The sequence below is a fragment of the Microcebus murinus genome, chromosome 1 (assembly GCF_040939455.1).
Source record: "Microcebus murinus isolate Inina chromosome 1, M.murinus_Inina_mat1.0, whole genome shotgun sequence".
NCBI classification, from domain to species: domain Eukaryota; kingdom Metazoa; phylum Chordata; class Mammalia; order Primates; family Cheirogaleidae; genus Microcebus; species Microcebus murinus.
The window spans coordinates 120580668-120602454 of NC_134104.1; positions in this window are offsets into that span (position 1 = coordinate 120580668).

Here is a 21787-nt window from a genome sequence, read left to right on the forward strand (position 1 = left end):
AGGAGGAATTGCTGGTGATGGAGGGGTTTGTGAAAAATGCTGCAATGTGGAAAGCACTTGAAGTACAGGCTATTTATGAATGTTGACTCCCAGATGCTGGGCTTGGGTTGCTGCCTGGTTTGCCTCCACTGTGCACCTATGTACCATGAAGTCAGCCAATCCTATAGTTCTTGAAGTCATACTGATCTCTGGGAGCATGATGTTACCCAGGAACCATGATTGCTAGCTGGTTGAGTGGGGTGAGCTCCATCCTTGCTGCTCAAAGGGGTCTTAAGACCAGTGGCAGCACCAGCATCATCCGGGAGCATATTAGACATGCAGGATCTCAGGTCCTGCACCTGACCTACTATATCAGAACCCCCAGGTGATTTATATGCACAGTAAATTGCAAGAAGTACCGGTCTATACCTACTGACTCCAGTACTTCACTCAAGTCAACATTTAATGAGTGCCCATGGTGTTCTGGCACTGTGCTGAGTATCAGATATAAAGATGAGTAGTGCATTTTCTGTCTAAAGGGCTCCTCACAGCTTATTTACTTCTTACATTTTTCTCCAATCTCTCCCCAACCCTCTGCATTTTGGCTTTTGCTCTATCTCTTCGCTGAAATGCTTCCTTTGAAGACCACTAATGACCTGCTTTTTATCAAATTCAGTTTTCTCCTCTCAGCAGCATTTAACACCCTAACACCTCCTGCTTAAATGCAGTCTTTTCCTGGTTTTGCTGACATTGTGTGATCCTGGCCCTTCCTTTTCTGCCTTCCCTCCCCTCTTCACATTTACTGGCCTGTCTTCCTCTTTCCCAGGGCTCTCTCCCACTCCACCCATTTTCTCACCAGGTTACCCTCTTACCAGTTTATCTCATCGAGGGCCTTGACATGAATTGCTTTTATTATGAAGTCGTTGGCCCTCTAGGAACACAAGAACTGCTGATATAAAGAGGGGCATTGGGTATCTCTTTCCTATAGACTCTTTTTTGGAAAGCTGGCAGTTGCTTTCAGTAGGCAATTCAATTTGGTGAGCGTCCCTAATATGAGGGGAGTAGGTATTCATGAGTATTGCTGCTGTAACAAATTTTCCTTTGGTGCTATAACATTACCACGAGCCTGGTGGCTTAAAACAAATTTATAATCTTACAGTTCTGTAGGTCAGAAATCTGATATGGGTCTCATGGGGCTAAAATCAAGGCATCTGGAAGGCTGTGTTCTCTTCTGGAGGCTCTAGGAGAGAATCCACTCCCTTGACTTTTCCAGCTTCTGGAGGCTGCCCACATTCTTTGGCTCCTGGCCATTTCCTCTGCCTTCAAAGCCAGCAGCAGTGGCTAAGTCTTTCTCATACTGCTGTCACTCTGGTTCTCTGTAGCTCAGGAAGATTCTCTGCTTTTAAGGACTCATATGATTGTACCATACTCACCTGGATAATCCAGGCTCCTCTTCCATCTCAAGGCTCTTAACTTTAATCACATTGCAAAGTCTCTTTTGTCACATAGGTTAACATACATACAGGTGCAGGGATTAGGATGTGGATGTCTTTGGTGTCTATTATTTAGCCACCACAATGTGATTGAGAGAATAGAGGTTAGAGGAAGGGGATTGGAAGGGTGGCACATCCCCTGTGTGCCCAGCATGGATCCAAGATAAATGAATTAATAAAATACATTAGTGCCAAAATTGGAAAGGTGAGGTGGGAGTGAGAAGGAGGGATGGGATAGGGCAGAGATGGAGTAGGTAAGGTAGGGGGCTGGAGAACTTGGGCTTAGCCACTATGCACTCTGATGGTCTTAAGTCTATCCCTAGTCATGTGCAGAATAGCACCACATACTCAAAACTGGCTGTCTCCTGCATGTCATCCATTCCCTGTGTTTTCCTGCTATTTAGCTTTTGATTAAGCTGAGAACTTCAGTCAATGCTGCTTTCCTCTTCCATCATCATCACACCAACAGGTCACGGACTTCTGTCAAACCTTCTCTCCCTGTGTTTCTCAAACACAGCTATTATTCCAATGCAGGCATCCCACCTCCCACTGACCCAGGAGCTAACCTTTAAACCAGGCTTCCTGCTCCCATGACTATCTGACTTCACTCCATCTGTTTTCCATGCTGATCTCAGGTGATCTTCCACAGATCACCTTAGTCCAACTTAAGGACCTCCCATTGCCTTCAGGGTCAAGTCCATACTTGGCATGATTTTCGAAGCCAATTTGGCAACAATCTTCAGATCTTGCCTTACTTTTGGCAAATTTCTTGCTGTAGTCTACACTTCATCCTCGCTGAATCCTTACTTTTCTTCAATTGTGCTCATTCACTCTTTCCAACTTTAGTGATGTTGCTCCCCTCACCTGCCCTCTAGATCCCACCAGACTCAGCTCAGCTGCTCCCTCCCTTCACCCTTTCTAGGTAGACTTGATCTTGCCTCTCTCCCCGGAGTTCTATAGCCTATTGCACACGTTGCTATTGCAGCATCTAGCATATTGCCTTATACTTGCAGGCGCATCAGTCTTCCCTCTACATGAAGCAGACAATCTTGGGAGAGCTCTTCTTTGTCACTGTGGGATTTTATTTATATATCTTATTACTAACAAAGCTTTGTTGGCACATAGGGCTAAGTCCATTCTCCCACTAGGCCACATTTTTCTTCAGAATGGTGACTCATCTATTTCACTCATGTACTGACATTGCTTTTTATTAATTTTTTTTAAATTTCAGCATATTATGGGGGTACAAATGTTTAGGTTATGTATATTGCCTTTGCCCCACCCGAGTCAGAGCTTCAAGTGTGCCCATCCCCTAGATGGTGCACACTGCACCCATTAAATGTGCTTTGCCTAGTGCCTAGCGTACTCTAGGTGCTCATGTTGAATAAATGAATGTTCTTGCTTTATTCAAATATGAGAGCTAAGAAATGAGGCCCCTTCCTACCCACCCAGGGGAAAAAGAGACTGGCCCCACACTCCCCACCCTGAATATCTGTCTCTTTGGTCATGGTTCTTTCCTCTGGTTATACCAAGGAAGATATGGATTTTAGTCTTAAGAAAGGCCAAAGACAGCCATCTTTGGGGTTTCTTTCTAACTTAGAGATGATGTAGAGTTATGCTTCTAGGAAAAGCTGATGTTGGTTTCTGCGTACCATTGATCAGAAATAATCTGAGATGAATCCACCATGCCCCCTGCAGCTTTCTATTTGGATGCATTTAACTTTTATTACCATTAGTTCATTTAATCGATCAATATTCCCCTATGTGCCAAGCTCCATGCAAAGCCAAGTGGAGAAGAGAGGGGAATTGGAGAGGCTCCTGTCCTCATAGAGAAAGTAGGCAAGGTTAGCACTGTGCTAGCTAACAAACAGCCTCTGGAGGTTCAGAGGAGCATGGGTTGAAGCCACATATCCCAGACAGAACTCAGACCTGCCAGTTATTCCACTGGTAGAGAGATGATGTGTTTTCTGGATGTGTTAACCAAGAGCCTGACTGGCGAAGAAACCACACCAATGAACCAGAAGGCAGCAGGGAATCACAAACCTTTTAGCACAGCAGTCCAGGCAATGTACACAATCTACTGTCAGGTTTGACTATTTTTTCACTTAAAAACTCACCTCTTATATTTTCCTGGATAGAGCTGGAACCCATTCTACTAAGTGAAGTATCTCAAGAATGGAAAAACAAGCACCACATGTACTCACCAGGAAATTGGTATTAACGGATCAACACCTAAGTGGACATACAGGAGTAACATTTATCAGGTGTCGGGCAGGTGGGAGGGGGAGGAGGGGATGGATATATACAAACACAATGAGTGCGATGTGCACTGTTTGGAGGATGGTCACACTTGAGGCTCTGACTCGAGGGAGGAGGGGAGGTATGGGCAATATACGTAAGTTTAACACTTGTACCCCCATAATATGCTAAAATAATAATAAAAAACTCCCATGTTTGGACCCTCAAACATGGGTCACAGATTGACATTTCAGAGAATCATAGTATCTGAATCTTAGTCAAGACCTGAGGAAAGCTCTAGCCCCAAATTTCATTCTATTTTTGAGCCCCAACCTTACAATTTTAGTTGAAAAGACCATGATTTCCCTACAAAAATGCAGTCACACCTTTGTCATGAGTCAGGTGACTAAATATGAATGTCTGTTTCTAGATTCTCTATTTTGTGCCATCTCCCTAGCTTCTAGCTATCTAAACTTCACAGGCTAGTGATTTTTATTGTTTTTAATGGGTGCAAAGCTTAGGGTGCTACTTCTAAGTAATTTTTTGTTGAGGTATAACCACAAAAGTTTTTGTTATAAATGTATAACCGGAAAAAGCCTAAGAATATTGCTGATCAATTTTTACAAAGTGAACACACATATATCCACTATTATGATAAAGGCATACATTATCAGCACTCTAGAAGCTTCTCTTGTGCCCTCTCCCAATCATTTATTCAATATATGCATCCATTTCTATCATATTAATAGAAGTAAAATTGCTGAGTTATAGAGCATGTATATATTTGGCTTTAGTAGATATTGACAAACATTTTTGCAAAGTGGTTTTATCAATTTACTTTTCCAGCTGTTGTTTGTGAGAGTTCCAGTTACTTGCATCCTTAATAACAGTTGATATTGTCAGTCCTTATCATTTTAGCCATTCTAAGGGGTGTATAGCAGTACCTCGTTATGATTTTAATTTTTACTTTTCTGTAAACTGCTAATGCTGAACAACTTTCCATATGTTTTTTGGTCACTTGAGTACTGGCCATCCTGTCCAAGTTTCTTGCTTTCCTTTTGCTGCATTGTTTATCTTTTTAAAAAAATTAATTAATAAGGATATATATGTGTGTGTATATATAAAGGAATTTTTGGTCAGATATGTGTATTAGAAATATCTTCTCCTATACTTATCAATCTTTTCCTTTGGTTAGCACCTTTTGTATCTTGTTTAAGAAGTATTTGCCTACCTCAAGGTCATAAATATATTCTTTTATGTTATCTTCTCTGGAAGATTTTTTGTTTTAACTTTCAGATTTAGGTCCATGATTTATCTGGATTGATTTTTGTAAATGGTGTGAATTAGGGTCAAGATTCTTTTTTCCCCTTAAAGATATTCAATTGACCCAGCAATATTAATTGAAAAGACCATGATTTCCTTACAGAAATCACAGTCACACTGTTGCCATAAATCAAGTGACTAAATATGAACAAACTTTTTTCTAGACTCCTTATTTTGTGCCATTGATCCATTTGTATATACTGGCACCATTCCATGCAGTCTTCAATATATAGCTTTATAAAAATCTTGTTATTTAATAATGGAAGTATTCTAACCTATTTCATCTTATCTATTTCAGGCCCTTTGCATTTCTATATAAATTTTAAATCCAGCTTGTCAATTTCCACAGAAATGAATTTTAGTTCTACTTATATATTAAGCTCATCCAAGACATATTATTTTTAAGTCAATGTTCACTTTGTTTTTTTTTCATTATTTTTTTTAGCGTATTATGGGGGTACAAGTGTTAAGATTACATATATTGCCCATGCCCCTCTCCCTCCTCGAGTAACAGCTTCTAGCGTTACTCCATCCCCCAAACATTGCACATCTTACTCGTTGTGGTTGTATATACCCATTCATGTTTTCATTCTCTTGAATTCTCTTTATTCCTTTGCATTTTGCCTGATTCTACATGAAGTTATTTTCCTTCTGCTGGAGAACTTCCTTTAGTATTTATTTCTTTTAGTGTAGGCCTCCTCCTGATGACAAATTTCTACAACTTTTACCTGTCTTAAATATCTTTATTTTGTTTTATTTTTGGAAGTTATATTTGCTAGGTGTAGAATTATATGTTGGAATTCATTTTCTTTCATCACTTTTAAGATGTCATTTCATAATCTTCCCCCCACCCCATAATTTCCATTAAAATTAACCTGCTAGTCTTATTGGGTCATTTTTTTCTGGTTGCATTTCCAGATTTTCTTTTGACCTGGCATTATAGTAGTGTCTTTGTCCATTTGTACTGCTATAACAAAATTCCTGATACTGGGTAATTTATAATAATAGAAATTTATTTTCTCACAGTTCTAGAGGTTGGAAATTCCAAGATCAAGGTGCTGGTAGGTAGATATGGTATCTGGTAAAGGCTACTCTCTGCTTCCAAGATAACACCTTCTTGCTGCCTCCTCACATGGCAGAAGGGTGCAAAAAGGGAAAAAATGTGTCCTTGCATGGCAGCAGTGATAGAAGAGCCAGGAAGCTCTCTAAAGCCCCTTTTGTAAGGGTATTAATCCCATTCATGAGCCCTTGTGACTTAATCACTTCCTAAAAGTCCTGATCTCTTAATACTATCACATAGGTGATTAACTTTCAACATGACTTTTGGAGGGACACGTCATTCAAACCATAGCAAGTAGTTTTCCTAGTTTTTGCATGTGTGTTTTTATTTATATTTAACCTGTTTTGGGGTTACAGAGATTCTTAAATCTGTTGATTGATATCTTTTGTCAGTCTTGGCCATTTTCTCTTCAATATTGCTTCTGCCTTCTGCTCTCTTTTCTTTTTCTTTTGGGATATCAATTACACATATGTAGGGCTTTCCAATTTGTTTTGTATACCTCACTTACTCTTTTCTGTATTTACCATTCTTTTTACTCTATGTTTTAGTTTGTACATTTTCACTGTACTGCAATTTCCAGTTCATTAATCTTTTCTTCTGCTGTGTCTAATCTGCTGTTAAATCCATACTTTCAATTCTTACTTTTATTTATTGTATTTGTCAGTCTTTAATTTATATTTGATTGTTTTTTATAGATTCTGGTAAAATTATCCACTTGATATTTATTTGTTTGAACATACTAATATTATTTTAAATATTAAATGTAATTATTATTAAATTATTAATTTAATTAAGTATTTAAAAATATGAATATAATCACTTCAAAGTCTTCACCTGTACGTTTGTTTCTTTTTTTCCCCTTGGGTTTTGATAATTTCATCCTGACTCCTTTCATACCTGGTTAAATTTTATGCTGGTAAATGTATATGAGAAATTGTAGATGTTCTGTACAATGTTATCTTCCTGCACAGAAGATTAAAATTTCTTCTGTGTGTAGTTGAGGGAAGATAACCTTTATCTTATAGTAGATAAAATGTTTCAAGGTTTTGTTTCTGGCTTTGGAGGATTCATTGAATCCCAGTTGCCTTTAAACTTAAGACAGCACATTTGAGAGGTCTCAGCTGAAAACATGCATTGCTTGTCAGGGCTTCTTCTCTTTCGTGAGCCCTGAACTTTGACACAAACTAGCATCAATACACAAAATAGCATTTATCACTACCTCTCAACCTCCATGTTGAGTCCTTTGTTGATGGTTAATCAGCCTCATGCATCTGAAATACAGCTGATAAGGAACCTATTAATATTTACACACAAATGGATTCCATCCCCACCTTCACTACCATAAAGTTCACCTCCATTCCCACTTCCGTGGAACCACCCATCTCTCCCCACTGCCCCTCAGGCCAGGCACAGGCCACTTTCATCCTATCCTACCTCCATTCTATGCCTATCCCTGTCCTATATCCTATGCATAGCTGAGGAATCCCATTTAATTTAATTTCTCCCTGTGAGCATTATTATCTTCAAGGAATCACACAGAGTTCTGCCTTCCAGATACACAGTGACTGAGGAGACCAGGCCTTGCAGACCTGCCATCTGATAAGTTTCTATGCCATGGAGGAATGCATTTGGGAACACAGAAATAACTGTTTTTATCCACTCTCCTCCAAGAACTATTAGGACCAATCCCATAATTCTCACTATTCCATACATCTCTGATTAACAGCAGTCACTGGCAAAATTCCAACCTTCCCTGGACATCCATAATCTCCTATACTCTCATCCCTAAACTATTTTGTACATCTCTTAATCAGACTCCAAGTCTCTCCTGCTCTGTGCCTTCTGGAACAAACTCTGTGCAATTATACTCTCCCATGCCATCAGTTTTTCTCAGACACTTCTTGTATTTAGGGAACTAGGCTGTCCAATCAGACATTGTGGAACAGAGGAAAGCATCCCTGCTGTGATCTTCCTCAATTCCTGCCCCACAGAATTTGTAAGAATATGTCAGCATATAAAATGGTTTTGTTTTATACTACTCACTTATAGGTGGTTTGTTATACAGCAATAGGAAAACAGAGCCCATCCAGTCCCTGGAATATACACAAAAGTTTTATGCAGAGGACTCCCACATTTATGAATTAAGCCTAAACTTCTCTCCCAAGCCTCAGATTCAAATACTCAATTGCATTCTTGACACCTGTATTTAAATGTCTGAGAGTGCACTTCAAGGTAATATTGAATACTCTTGAATTTCTGACCCTTAAATGTGCCCCTGTCCTACTCTTAGTCTTATTTTAGTGAATGGCGCAAATATCTGCTTTGCCTTTTATCCCCACATGTGGTCTACTTGCAAGGTTGTAGAGTCTGTCTACCTGTTTTCATCTCCAGTCACTTCCTGAAGTACCTCTTATCTTGTACCTACATTTCTGTAAGAACCTCTACCTGGTCACTATGCTTCTGAACTCAACTTTCTAGCTTCTCCTCCTCATTGCTCACTGAAAGATTATTCTAAAATGTAAGTCTGGCAAGCTAACTGCCCAGTTCAAAATACTTTGGTTGTACTTCAGTATTTAATAGGATAAAACTCAAAGTCCTTGTAGTCACTTGTAGGGAACTTCATAATCTGGACCCTGGACCCCAGCCTCCCTCTCTCCTTCCTACATTGCTCTAGCTATACAGAATTAACCAGGTTCCCTGAACACATTGACCCCTTTCATACCACTGTGTCCTTGTTCACGCTGTTCCTTTGGAATGGCATTTTTTTCTCCCACTCTTTTTGCCATATGCCTGGAAAATGCAACATCCTTCTAGACCCTATTTATGTGACACTTTTTTTTTTTTTTTGGTCATGCAGTCTCTTTCCTCTACTACCATTCACGTATTTCCTTGTGAGTTGTATACTCATGTCACAATACATTTAGAGAGTAGAGAGGGAAAAAAATAAATCAGGTGTAATACTATCTCAATAATATATTTTTAAAATTTGGGTTTTTTTCTTGTTTTCCCCTGACTATTAACACACACACTCAGTTGTAATTATAACCTACATGTAGTTTTGTACTCTGCTTCTTTCATTTAATACAGTATCAGCGAAGCATTATCAAGAGAGTGAAAGCCTAAAAATAATACAAAGGCTCAACAATAGAGAATGATTAAGTAAGTTAAGTACCATCTCTGTTAAGAAACCCCAAAAATTGTGATAATAATCATATTCATAGACCAAAGGAAATAATACTGTTAAGATGTTAATTATCCCCAAATTGACCTATAGACTCAACAAAATCCCAATCAAAATGCCAGCAGACATTTTTGCTGAAATCAACAAGCTGATTTTAAAATGCATGTGGAACATATGTACCCCTGTAATATAATGAAATAAAAAAAAAATTAAAAAAATAAAATGCATGTGGAAAGGCAAAGAACCTAGAATAACCAAAACATTTTGACAGACAACACAGTTGGAGGACTTACATCATTTGTTTTTAAACTTGTTATAAAGCAATAGTAATCAAGTCAATGTGGTATTTATATAAGGATAGACATACAGATCAGTGAAGTAGAAGACAGAGTCAAGAAAGAACTTCACACATATATAGTCCATTAGTTGTAAACAAAGGTGCCAGGTTAATTCATGGAGAAAAAGTTGATAAGGAAAACCACCATCTATTATTTGGCTCATCAGGCACCTGAGACCCCCACCCCTCACGGAAGACATGCATCAGCATAATACTAACCTATTACCTGGCCCAGCAACTAATCTATTACCTCGTGCATCAGCATAACACTGAACCTACTACCTGGTGCATCAACTACCCTATTACCTGATGCATCAAATAACCCATTATTTGGCGGGCATTAGCAACCTGATACCCCATCCCTCAGACTACCCCAACTTAATAAAAGTGGGAAAAATTGGGTAGACAGGGTTCAGAATTTGGTGGCAAGACCTCTCTGAGCCTGCAAATAAACTTGGATTCTCCAACCCTCCATGTACCGCTCAGTTTGTCCTCAGGACAAATGCTTACTGTAACATTTGCTGTAACAAAGTAAGTTTTAATAAATGGTCCTAGAACAGGTTGATACCCATATGCAAACAATGAATCTTGACCTTCAGCTCATATAATTTGTAAACATTCATTCAAGATGCAACAGAGATCTAAATGTAAGAGGTAAAACTATACCACTTTTAGAAGAAAACAGGAGAAAATATTTATAACTGTGGTTACATCACAAAATTAAATTAGACTCCATCAACAGTAAAAATTTTTCTCTTTGAAATGTGATGCTAAGAAAACAAGTAGGCAAGCTATGGACCGGAAGAAAATATTTGTGAAAGTGATATTTAATATCCAAATAACTACTTATATCCGGAATATGTAAAGAAACTCTTACCATTCGATAATGAGAAGACAATTTGATGTTCTAACTGGCCCCACTCTGTTGATAATAGGATTTCAAGTTATTTTAAAGACACAGAACCAAGAAGTTGCAAGTCATGCAGCCAAAGCATGCACAGAAGACTTTGACTTCAAATAACACCCGAAAGGTAAGTCTCTCCCCCCTACCCCACCACCCTGACACTTAACCAAAGGATCAGGACATGGCCTCCAAGCGTCATAACACTTTCAAAAGTGAGGGGTCCTGCCCAGGAATGTCTGGTGTTAAGATCCAGTACCATACCTTACCATAAATGGTCTTGCTTAGTGTCCTTCCAATTGAAACCTGACCTGCAAGTGCTTCTGTATACTGGCCCACTCTCCCTTACCCATAATACTTGCCCCAGACCCCAGATTAGGGAGACAGATTTGAGATGGGTCTCCTGTTTCCTTGCTGGTCGACTTGCAATAAACCATTTTCTTTTCTCAAAAACCAGTGGCTTCTATGTATGTCAAATAGCAAGTCCATTGCTCAGTAACAAAAGCATGCTGAATATCATTAGTCATTGCAAATTAAAACCACAATGAGATACCACTGCCCATTTATTAGAATGACTAAAATGAAAAAGATTGACCCTACCAAGTATTAGTGAGGACATGGAAAACTAGAGTTCATTTATTGCTGGTAGGGTTGAGCAACTGGAACTCTCATTTATTGCTAGTGGGGTTGCAAAACAGTGCAGCCACTTCAGAAAAATAGTTGACAAGTTTTTATCAAATTAACAAACACCCACAAATTGATCCAGCAGTCCCACTTCAAGATATTTATCCAAAAGAAATGAAAACATATCTACATAAACACTTTTATGTGAATGTTTATAATAGCTTTCTTCATAATAGCCCCAAATTGGAAACAACCCAAGTGTCTATCACCAGGTAAATGGATAAAGCATAGTGCATCCATGCAATGAAATTTCCATGCAATGAAATTCTCCTTAGTGATAAAAAGAAACAAAGATATGGATGAACTTCAAAAGCATTATGCAGAGTGAAAGAGCCAGATATTAAAAGAAATCACATAATATTTGATTTGACTTATATAAAACTATAGAAAAAGCAAAACTATGGTGACAGAAAGCATATCAAAGGTTGCCAGGAACTGGAGTTAGGGGAAGAGACTAACTACAAAGAGGTCTGAGGGACCATAGGGTTGATGCAAATGAATGTTCTATATTATGATTGTAATGGTGTTTATGTGACTGTATACATTTGTTAAAATTGATTATATCGTGCACTCAAAATTTGTGAATTTTATGGATCATAAAGTAGCCCTTAATAAAGCTGATAAAAACTTTCAAGTATACTAGAATCCATAGTTACAAATACGAGCTAGTAACATGGAAATTCTACATTTTTGTGCTAGCCCTGGTTTCTCTTTTGTGATGTGTCTATGCACAGCAGTTTTGCCTTTTTATGTGCAACTATTGGTTTGCATGCCTACTTCTGCTGGACCGTGAGTTTTTGTTTATTCAACTTTGTACTTCCCAAGGACAGTGGTCAGGGCCTAACACAGAGTGTATATTCTATCTATTCAATTGAAAACTATTTATTACAATAACATTTTTAAAATTTTTAGTTATTATGGATACATAATAGTTACATATATTTATGGGGTACATATGATGTTTTGATACAGGCAGACAATGTGAATGATCAAATCAGGGTAATTGGGGTATCCATCAACTCAAGCATTTATCATTTCTTTGTGTTAGAAATATTCCAATTCCACTCTTTTAGTTATTTAAAAAAATACAATAACCTATTGTTGACTATAGTCAACCTGAAACAAATGTGTAATGATCATTAGCTCAATAATCACTAAAGAATCTAAAATATGTTGCTGTTTACTTCTTTGAGTGTGGTAGGAGCCTGTTCCTTGCAGATCCTGCTCCTGTCTTCATGAGAACACGTACGAATAAGAAATTGGCCAGGCATAGTGCCTCACACCTATAAGCCCAGCATTTTTGGAGGCTGAGGCAGGAAGATCACTCGAGGCTGGAGTTCAAGACCAGCCTGAGCAACATAGTGGGGCCCTGTCTCTACAAAGAATTAAAAAAAATATTAGCTAGACATGGTGGCACACACCTGTAGTGCCCACTACTTGGGAAACTGAGGCAAGAGGATAGCTTGAGCCCAGGAGTTTGAGGCTTCTGTGAACCATGATTATGCCACTGCACTCCAGCCCAGGTGACAGAGTGAGACTTGGTCTCTACAACAACAACAACAACAACATAACAAAGAATAAGGGATTTTATTTTACTTATAAAAATTTATGTAATGCCTGTTCTAAAGGATTTATAAATATTAATTTAATATTCATGACAACCCTAGAGGGTAGGTAATATTATCATTATTCCCATTTTACAGAAGAGCCAATCAACTGAGGCACAGAGATGTTAAGAATTTGCCTCAGGTTGCACATTGAGTCAGTGGCGGAGCCAGGATTTGAAGCAAGGAAGTTCAGCATCAGAATCCACACTCTTACTCACTCTTCTTGGACATAGGATGAGCCTCTGTTGTGAAATGTGTCCTAGAGGAGAGTTCCTCTGCAGACAGACATCTGTGCCTCTTCCCAGAAGTGCCTCCTGTGGTCACCCTTGTACCCCACCCTGCTGCTGTCTGCTTTCATGGCATTTATTGCCCTCATCCTCCCAGCTCTCTGGCCTCTGGACCTCCCCTCTGTGGCCTAGTTCCCTGAGAGCTTGCCTTTTCTGTGGGAGAACTTGGGTGTGGGTCTCAGGGTGTTCTCTGGCTTGGCCTCAGAACCCAGTCTGGGACCTGGCTCAATGGGTAGCCCTAGTTGGCATAGCCAACCTCCCACTGACTGGGTTGGCTGTCTCCCTGGGTCTATTCTAGGAGTTCATTGCTTGGGACAGGGTAATAGCAGCTGCCACTAGGCTGGACTGAAGCTGGAACTGTCTTCACAGTGACCAGAGCAGCAGAACAGCAGCCTCCTCCTTCTCCTCCTCCTCCTCCTCCTCCCCCTCTTCACCTCCCCGAACTCAGGAGAATACAAACCATAAAGTTTGCAGACCCCTGACTAGGGAGAGAGCTGGCTGGGTCCACTTCAGCATCTTGTGGATTGGGGGAGGCAGTTAAGAGCATGCTGAGAAGAGTCTGTCTGAGGAAGGATAATACAATGTTCATATTCTCTTCTTAGCCAAAGCTTTCACATTCATTAAAAATGAAACTCAACCCTCTTTCTCTCACTGCAAGCATTAGCCCCCTCCCCCTGCCCAACTGAAAGTGTTTGTATATTTGGGATTGAGTGGGTGTTTGTAGAAGGCCGGGAACATGGATTTGACAATTTCAGTGTAATAATGGAACAGGCGGATTCAATGACGCCCAATTCAAATTAGTCACAAGGAAATGCATGATCATCAGCATGCCAGCACTAGGGAATCCCTCCTATTTACTGAAATAAAGTGTCACAAACAACAGCTAAAAGAAGATTGTGTGTTTTGAGTTGTGGGAGTGCTAATTTCTAAATTTTTTTTTTCTAGAAAAGGATTTTAGAAACGTAAACCAAAAATATTTCGACTTGAAAAATACTTCGTAATTATATGTCATAAAATAATTAGGTCATGGCAAATTAGCACAAATGTTTACAGCAAAATTGCCATGTAAAACATTATCAGTAATATTATGCTAATTGCTTCAGAAGCAAAAGCTGATTATGTTTCGGCAGGATTAAAATTTGCCACGTCTGCATTTCTCTCCAGCGTCACCAGTTTTCCATGAGAGCACCAAGCCTGTGATTACTGCAGAAGCTAAACTGCCCATCTTTGAGACACTGAAACTGAAAAGGGATCTTTCTGAATGCCAAGGTAAGGTGAGCTGATCAGTATGGGGGAGAATTCCTGAAAGCGTTCTTACACTCCAGTGAGAATTCACCAATGCGCTGTACCCAGAACGATCCTCTTTTGGGCGGGGCAGGTGCATGATGTGCTTTGAGGAGCAGAGGGACCCTGTGAATAGGCTGGAAAGGATCGCAGAGGAGATCCCTCAGGTTAGTCCACACTTCTCAAACCTTAATGTGCACATGAATTTGTTAAAATGCAACTTCCGTTTCAACACATCTGGAGTAGGGCCGTGGACCACATTTTGAGTATCAAAGCCTTAGAGGAAGTCTTGTCCAGAGTTGCAAATTCAAACATATTTGGGGGCAGGTAGGCAAGGAAGAGTGACAGGGATGGGAGTAAGACAATTTGGAATGGCAGAACCTGTGAGGAACTGGAGGGCAAGCAAGTCCAGTACAGGCATTCCAGGGCAATGGAAGAGGAGAGGAGAGAAGAAGGAAGGGAAGGAGGCTAGGCAGGCACCGCCCTGCCATGGGAGTCTCTGAGCCTGAGGTTCTGATTCTCATCCAAGCCAATTGATCCTGAGTAAACTTAGGCCTGGAGAGCAGAGGCGATTTGTCTCAGGTGCACAGCTGGCTAGTGGGCAGCCAGAACCAGCTCCTCCTGCCTCCCACCAGTGAGGTGATCTGTCCTGAACCTTACTGGACTGGGAGACAAAATCACCATGACTGCGAGAGCACACCCACCTGTCCTCGGCTGCTTCATACCCCCCATGAGGGCTGGTCCTTCCTGCCCCTTGTGCAATAGCACCCTTGAGTTCATACAGGAAGTGCCTGATGCCTCCTGATGCCCAGATGACGGGCAGAGGCCACCTTGGCCTCCCTGAAGGACCCTGGGCCAGTCATGTTCCTCTGGGCCTCGCTTTTTCACCTGTGACATGAAACAACATTGAAGACCAAGAGTAGCAAGGCTGGGGAGAAGTGCCTTTGCAACAGGCAGAGAGGCTGTACCTGGCCACAGCCTCAGCGCCAGAGGAGCCCCCACTCCTCTGTGTGGGTGGGGCTCACAGAGGCTGACTTTCTGGGGTGCCTAATGCTGCAGAGAAGCCTCATTACCCACATGGGCAGGGCTCTGGGTTAGACTTCATGTCAGGGTTTCCATGGTCTTGCGCTAACCACAGCATTTTGGATCCTACATACTGCCCTGTGTCCCCCCTGCCTGAGGTCTCCTAGTGTCATCCTGAGGGTCCAGAGGGCTTCACTATTTACTTTAAGAGGCCTGTGAATACTTAGAGTGGGCTGTTGTTCAGAGTGCCCACTCTGCCTCACATACTGGGCTCAGGTGTTCATGGGGCTGATCTCTTATTATCCCCATTTTATAGGTGAGGAAACTGAGGCCTAGAGAGGTTAAGCAACTTGTTCGAAGTCTCACAGACGGAGCCAGGGCTGAAATGCAGTGTCTCTAACTCTAAATCATGCCTGTGTCACCATCCAGTCTGCTGCCCCTTAACCCTCACCCCACAGTCTGCAAATGCCATGCCACTCTGTGTCTGCCTCCCTGTAGACAGTGTGTGGCGCAGGGCCTGACGCTAAGTATTTATTAATGTTGCATGAACCTTTGATGCCGGGCTCCTTCCTTTTCCAAGAATGACTCCTGACATCTTGCAAAGGGCAGGTCTTTGTGAGAAAAGATGTTTAGCTTCCCAAGATCAGTCCCCTAAACACATGCTGCTGCCTTGGAGTTTCCAGAAGGGCCGAGGGCTGGTGCAGCTGGGCTCCTGCTCACCACCTCCTCTCGCTTTTGCATTTTGAGCATAAGATCCGCAAAATACACCCCAACTGCTTCACATTATTTCCTTCTGCTCAGAATCATAACCCTCTCGATTATGTTATTCTTTTTTATTATTTATTGTGTGCCCTAGGGAATTTTCATTTTAACCAAGACACTGGTTCAATTGCAAAATGGCAAAGAATGATTTGTAAGGAGATCAGTGTGGGGAGCTTATTAAAACGTGTATTTAGGGGATGGTTTGGAAATAAGAAAGGGAAATCTCTCAGGAGAGGAAATATTTTTGGGAGTTGAGAAGAAATCGTGGATGATGAGGGAGGGAAAGGAAGGGAAGGCAAGACAGATGGGGAAGGGTATTTAAGAAATGAAGTTAATAGAAAAATAAGAGGTAGATGGAGGAAAGAAATATAAAGTCATGTATAGGAAAACAAACAAAAGTCTTACAAATGAATTATGATAAAATTGACTTCATTTAAAACAGAATGAAACTTATCCTCCTCCATCCTGCAAACTCCCAATCAGTTTGAGCCTTAGCTGGGTTATTCAGGTGTTTTCTCTGAAGGACTATTGAAATTCACACAGTCCTGGGAGGGTCTTCATCCTCACTCTAGAAGTGCAGGGGTCCACCGAGTACTTCAGCGACTCTAAGACGCCTGCAGCCCCCTCCCAGAGTGAGTGGCCTGGGCACCTGCCTGCTCTGAGCCCGGCTGGGCAGCTCTGGGGAAAGAGCTATGTAGTGTGAGCTTTGCAGAGACCACTGCTGTCCCTCCTCTAGGGCCCCTCTGTGTCAGTGGTGCCATGTCCCCTTCCCAGGGATCCCCTAAGCCCACAGGGCAGCTCCCTTTTCTCTGGGACCTGGGCGTCCGTTCCTGCGCTGTTGCTACCAGGCTTCCAATGCCTGGTGCAGAGCATCTCGCCGTGTACACGCGATTCACGGGCCAGACGCAGCTAGGCCCAGAGCGCCTCTGCGGGCCGTTCCCACTGGCATGCTCAGGAGGAGTTAAGGGGAGGTGTTTCCACTGAGGGAGCAGGAGAGCTTGTTTCACCAGGCTCCAGGCGCTCCGATCTCAGCAGCAAATCCATATGCGGAGGCCCCATGCCAGGCTGCCGGGACTGACGGCTGTCGCTGCCCAGCCTCGCAGATGCAGTTAGACAGCAGTCAAGCCCAAGACAACAGACGGCAATTTCTTTTCCTCAGATTTCTGTTTCTGAAATGAGGAAGGCAGAATTCCTAAATTCTTAGGCTTCCATGGAGAAATGAATTCAGCAATCAAGAGTCTTGGGAATTTGAGATGCACGATTTCATTATGCCATTTTAAGAGAGAATGCCACCAAGCACTATCTTCTTGTTCTCTCTGGCGTTGATGTTTTCAGCACTGCTTTTAGAGCCTCAGATAACCACTTACCTGACACATGCACACACACACATCCCCCGACACACTAGGGCCCTCTGCGGTTGTCCCCACTCATTTGACCCTCAGTCCAGGGGCGGTCTGATCACCTACCTCCTCCACTGTTGGGCAAGGTGGCCTTCCCTCTGCCCTCCCTGTGGCTGAGTGCATACCTAGCTCTCAGAGTCCATGCTTTTACTTCCCTCACCAGCCCAGGGGCAAAGTGAGTGTGCCTGCTATTAACCCCACGGTAGGCAACATAATGGTCCCCCAAAGGCATCCACAACCTAACCTCCGGAATCTGTGCCTGTGCTATCTTACATGGCAACGGGACTTTGCAGCTGTGGTTAAGTTAAAAATCTTGAGATGGGGAGATTACCCTGGATTATGTGGGTGGGTCTTTATAAGAAGGAGGCAGGAGGACTGGAGTGAGAGCCAATATGACCACGGAAGCAGAGGTCAGAGTGACGTGGGGCCATGAGTCAAAGAATGACGGCGCCTCTAGAAGCTGGAAAAGGCAGAAGAAAAGCAGCTCTGCTGACACCTTGATTTCAGTCCAGTGAGACCCACTACAGACTTTTGACCTCCAGAACTATATAATACATTTGTGTTGTTTTCAGCCACTAAGTTTGTGGGCAGCAACAGGGATTTGGTACAGCTAGTGCCAACTAGTACAACTTGGGGTGTAGCCAACATGACAGGCCCAGGAAAAACTCTTTTCTGTCCTCAAGCCAGCAGGATGTGGTGTCCCTTCCTATTCGCAGCATCTGGGCAGCAGGGGCAGGTAGGGACAGGTGTGCTCAATCCCATGCCATAGGCTTCTGAGGGCTATAAGACTGGATGTCAGGTTGTAGACCTGTGGCAGAAAGCCACGAGTGAAGTTTTAAATTTAAAACCTGCCAGACTCAGGGTTCAGGGCTCACCAATTACTAACATCCCTGAACCCAGGGAATGAGGAGGCTGCCTATATAGGCTCTTGGAGGCAACTTGGCCCAGGCAGGCAAGCTGGGCCTGGCAAACAGAATGGACCTCTTTCAGATCTCTGTTTTTCTACTGCTATGGTTCCCAGGCCTGGCCGATGACCAGAATCATTTGGGGCCCTGTCCTGGGGTATTTGAGGAGCTCAGTCATAGGGACTGTCTGCAGTAACTTTCATTGCACCGGGTGTGGTATCTTGTGCTTTTCTAGTTCCAGCTGCGTGGACACATCCCTATGGCTCAGTCCCTGCCTCTGATTTTCGTTCTTTCTGCCAGTCACCGACTCTCACCTCTGCCCAGAGCACCCTACTAGGTAGCATTCTGACTCATCCAGGTGTTGGTCAGCTGGTCACTGACCATGGAGTGGAAACCAGTCTGCTCAGGTCTCCATCCTAGGGCTGCACAGTCTGGCTCCACTTCTGTGTCAGACAGCTCACCTGGTGAGCTCACAGCACAATGTCCTGGGGAGCTCAGAGGCTTTGGCAACTCTTGACTCTACACATACATCATTTTTCTTCTAACCACTGTGAGCTCAAAACCTCAGCCTTTTTACTTCTTTCTGTTCCTTCCCTACCCTTTCAAATCGGGCCCTAGAACTGGAATAGCAGAATAATTTTATCTCCAATAGGCAGAGACTCCTGGAATGCTTGCACCATTCTCTGCTTTTACTGTACTGGTAGGGACTCTTGTATTATTTCCATTAAAAAAAATACCTATCTATGTATTTATCTATCACCTGTATGTCATCTATCTATTTTACGTCTTGCTCCTTTGAGCCTGGGAAACATGGCATAGGAGCAAAGGGCTGACTGAGCTGAAATCCCTGCTTTAATAGTTCTTGAATGTTTGATCATGAACAAGTTTCTTTGCATCTCTTGATCTCAGTTTCCCCATTTGTGGAATGGGGATAAAAATAGTACCTAGCACATTATGTTCTTGCCAAGCTAAAATGAGCTAATTTATGTAAAATTCTTAGAGCAGCAGCTGGCAAGTTGTAAGTACTCAATAAATGTTAGGTGTTAATATTACTGCTGCTAGCCTTTGAGAGATATTTATTTGAGAAAAGGAAATTTTAAAAATTCCCCAAGTTTGATCGACTCCATATTCTGAAACTCCCTGTTGCCAGCTTGACTCTGGGCAGGCCTGCAAATAGGGAGTGAAAGAGTGATTTCAAACTCAGCCCAGCTTTCCGACCCTTCGTCCTTTTTGCAGTTGAGCAAACAAGTAGGAATAAGCTCAAAAGGCAGCGAGTGGGGCGGCGGGAGAGGCCTAGGTTGCTCAAGCCGAGATAGCTGAGAGCCAGCAGAGGGTGGCCCACGGAATGTAATCCTCACACCATCTGTTTGCTGATTTTCCCCTCTGTTCCCCTCTTTGAGGAGCAAGACATTCTGAGCAGGTGGAATTGAGGGCCCTGCAGACAGGTGGCCCTGGCTCTTCATGCCAGAGTTTTCAATTACGATGCCAGTCAATGGGAGAGAGTGGAGGGCGAAAATGAAAATGGAATATTTGGTTAGCGCTCTGACAAGCCATGAATCAAAACCAACTGAAATTGCTCTGGGGTCTCCCGGCCTGTCAGCCTCCACCATCCATTCTGCTTGCCCCTTGGCAGTGTAATTCCGCACGCAGACACCGCTGATCACGGGAAAGCAGACCTGAGCACCGCATGGCTGGGCCCTACTGCTGCCTGCCATGCCGGGGTGTCGCTCAGGCCAGTGTGGACAGCCTGCCTCTGTGGTGGGGCAGAGGAGGAGGGAGGGCAGGAGGAGGGGCTCCAGCCGGGTTGGTGCTAACATGCGTCCAGCCCCTGTCACAGCACTGAAGTGCCTGCTCCTTCCTCAGGGCCCTCCGTGGTCACTCATCAATCCCCAGATCAATTCCCCACTGAGTGGTCGTTCATTCTTACTTGAAGAGCCTGGCAGAGGCTCACAGCTGTCTGCACCTGCTGGGGTCAAGGCCAAAGGCTACCTCTGGTCAGAGGGAGAAAGGGAAAGCTGTAAAGGAGAGAGTACCTTCTCCATCCTCTTCTGCCTCCCTGCTCCCCTCACAGCCCTGACTGATGGAACACCCATCAGGGCAGGACCAGAGAGCGCTGGACATAGAGCCCATAAATTACAGGTTTTGACTGAACACATGAGTGAAGGAATGCTTGGTAGAGAGGCCAGGCTGAATTCAATAAAACAAAGCCTTACCCATTTGAGGTTCTGCAATCCAGGGTGTGGAGAACTGGCTTCTTTATTCCTCCCTGTCACTCATCTTCTCATTTCCTAAACATTTGTTGAGCACAGTGAGGATTATGACATGATTCCAGCTTTCAGGACCCCCCATGATCTGGGGTGGCTCAGACAGTGAGCTGGGCTAAAGAAGGCAATGAGGAGGTCAGCCTTGAGTTCTGGGAGGTACTATGGAGAAAGCTTGTGTCAAGTGAACCCTTGTGTGGTTAGTCAGGGTGCCAGCAGGCAGCAGGGATCTGAGAAGGGTCAGGCTCAGAGCCTGGGCTGGGGAAGCTGGAGCTGCTTTTGAAGAGAGTGGCCTTGGCTTTCTACAGAGTCCTGTCCCAGCTCACCACAGCACGAGAGCAGAAGGGCCTTGGTGTAGGAGCCCCACAGGGGAAGGGGTGGATGCATCCCATTGTGCCACATCCCAGACAGCTCAAGCGCTGTGGGAGGTGACAAGGAGGAGTGGGCCTGGTTCTTATAGGGGACACCCCCCCCCACCATTTCTTGGGGCCAGATCTTAGACTATCTTGTCCGAGGGAGGTTTCCAGGGCACCACCTGGTTCAGCCACCTCCCTGCCTCCAGTTCAGAGACTCCTCTCAGTACCTTCCCTTCCCTAGCAAGCTCATAAAGCCTTTCAAGTGCTCTTCCCAAGAGGCAGGGGCATGGACACTGTGACTTCTCAAGGTCTTTCTCATGTCAGGATATAAATGCTTATGGATGCACTTTTAAGTTAGGAACATTTGGATTTTTTTTTTTTTTTGCTTTACTACTTTCAAACAGTCCATAGATAAGCAGTGAGGAATGATGCATCAGTGATAATGGTTTTCATGGTTGGGCCCTTGCTGGCCACTTGGAACACTGAGGCTGGATAGTACCTTCTGGAACAACATACTAATCAAGTGTGAAGTGACAAATCTTAGCAATACTGCCATCCATTATATAATCCTTTATGTTTTTCTTTTTAGCTATAATTCGTGATTATTTTCCTGGATATTTCTGAACACATTTATCAAACAGACATGAAGCAAGGTGCCTTATGTATACAAATTGAACCCAAGAGCTAAAATATAATGATAATAAAA